Source organism: Mycteria americana, chromosome 13 (genome assembly GCF_035582795.1).
Source record: "Mycteria americana isolate JAX WOST 10 ecotype Jacksonville Zoo and Gardens chromosome 13, USCA_MyAme_1.0, whole genome shotgun sequence".
Taxonomy (NCBI): domain Eukaryota; kingdom Metazoa; phylum Chordata; class Aves; order Ciconiiformes; family Ciconiidae; genus Mycteria; species Mycteria americana.
In genome coordinates this window covers 9,648,464-9,650,691 of record NC_134377.1, presented here as the reverse complement: position 1 = coordinate 9,650,691, position 2,228 = coordinate 9,648,464, and the positions used below count along the sequence as shown (strand labels likewise).

General features: G+C 41.4%; 1 protein-coding gene across 1 annotated transcript in view; it reads right to left on the bottom strand.

The window, feature by feature from the left end:
• The window catches only part of SVOP (SV2 related protein), a 243,850-nt gene that overhangs the window by 79,115 nt on the left and 162,507 nt on the right, over positions 1-2,228 (bottom strand). The gene's annotated exons all lie outside the window — the stretch shown is intronic.

The following is a 2,228-nucleotide window of genomic DNA, read 5'->3' as shown; positions in this document are numbered from 1 at the left end:
TGCTGGTTTCAAAGGTGTCACTGCACTTTGTCAGGGAACGGGGGTGCTGATGCTCGCCGTACGGGAGCCAAACCACCGCCAATAAAATGAGCACAGTTCTCAAGGAAGTTTTCCTGAGCTCTGTTTCTTTTGTCATTGTATAAACGTGGCGGATCTGAGCGGGGGCCAGTGCCTCTGCTGCGGTGCAGCCCCCTCCCTGCAGCACAGAAACTGCTTTGGTACAGAGGAGCTCGAAGCACCCCTCCTGCGAACGCCTGTCCCTAAGCCAGAGCTCTTCCACACATTTAGGCACAGAGATTTTTCAGGAATAGGTTGACAGAATAGAAAAAGAGTTCATACGGTAAATACCTGTAAACTCTTATTCTCCTGGAGGATTTGAGCCAGAGACAAAGCCTCGACTTGGACATAGCATTATGTCTGTAAAGGCAATGAAGCCTGGGAAAAGCTGCTCTTTTAGAGGTAAGCCCTCACTTCCATTTGCAGGTGGGCGCTACAAATGCTTAGTGCATGGATGAGCTGCTTTTCTGTTAGTGGTGGCATGTAAGCACACAAGTCTTAGATTCCAGAGAAGGGCCTGCTCCTCAGCACGCTCACGCACTGCGGCTGGAGTCAAACGTCTGAGCTTCGTCCTTTTGTCAACGTCTGTAAGTTGTATGAAACTATTTCCTCACTGGGTTGGATTTCCAGTAGCAGATGCCTCGGAATTACTGTTTAATGCCGAGCTGCAGCGTGCCACGTCGCAGGGGCGCGCCTGACACCGGAGCAGTTGTAATGCAGCACATCTAGAATGACCCAGGCTTAGTACTAAGAAATATTTATTTTAAAAAAATGAAGACATCGTAGATGACGCCAGTCACAGCAAATGATCATTAATCACATTTGTTCTTGAACAATAAATTATGACGTGGAGCATCGTGCCCTTTTGGAAGAGGTTGCCGTGGACATACGCACTGGGGAAGATACAGGCACAGACATTTTCTAGCCCCTGATCTTCACAGCAGTGATTTTCAGCTGGGTGGCTCCAGCGTCCTGCACCCTCTGGGTTTTTAGTACGTGGACTTAAGCTGGAGAGGCTTTCTGCCTCCAGCCAGCCCAGCCATACTCAGAGTGGGAGAGAGGAGCCTGTGAGCACGTGGATGCAATACCAGGAACCGACAGACTGGGAAATTCTATCAATGCACAGGAACAGACAAAACACAAGATATAAATATTACTTCATGGTCACAGAGGTATAAGTAAACTAAATGCTAAATTCCAACATACAGTTTGCTTTTTATATTTTCAGATGTTTCAGCACATTTTTTGCGACGTATGTTACCAAGTATAAAGCAAGGTTTGAAAATTTAAAAAACTACATTAGAATCAATTTTACTTGGTTAATTAGGAAAGAAAGACTATTATGAATTGGTATGGTACAGATACAATATTTGGTCTCTGAATTTTTTTTTAAAAAACATGAGTTTCACAGTATCAAAAGTGCTTATTTAAAAGAAATGTAGTGTAACAACAGTGATTAAAATTGTTGCGTTTTTGATTATGAATAATTTAGTGGATGTAAAACAGGTTACTGCAGCATTTTAAAAAATTGAACAGTGCTCAGTTTACATAATTTCTTTTCTCTTCATAACAATAAATATAAATAAATTTACAAATAGTAATACTGCCTAGCACAAGAATAGACAGAAGCACAATACACAAGACTATAAAAAAACTAATCTTTTTTTAAAAATTCCTAAAAATAGGCATAATTCCTAAAATAATCTAGCCAGTGATCAGTTTAATTATTCAGTAGTACCACTTCCTTCATGGGGTAAGAACTTTGTTTTTAAACCTAGATATAACAGTTGTCTGCTACGGGTTTGATTTTTCATTTTTAGTATTTTTGCTCCTTTTTTCCTACCTCTCAAGAATAAATTAACAATAGTTACGTCAGAAAGGTGTTAGTGGTGCAAGTGTCTCCAGAAACTGTGTGGGGTCTTTGTTCAACAGTTATTTGGCAATTTAAGAAAACAGATATACATGGTACATGATCAACCATTTTGGACTCCAACTTGGTGCTGACCGGCCCGTTGACTTGTGTTGGCTTCTGTGTAGGTGGTGACCAAACAGCGTCCACATATAAGTCCAGTTCACAGTGTCGATTAAATGTATTTACCTTAACTGGGCTATTTTTTAGCTCAGTTACATTCTAGTGAAAGGTCCTGCTGACTGCTGCCTTCCAGGTCCTT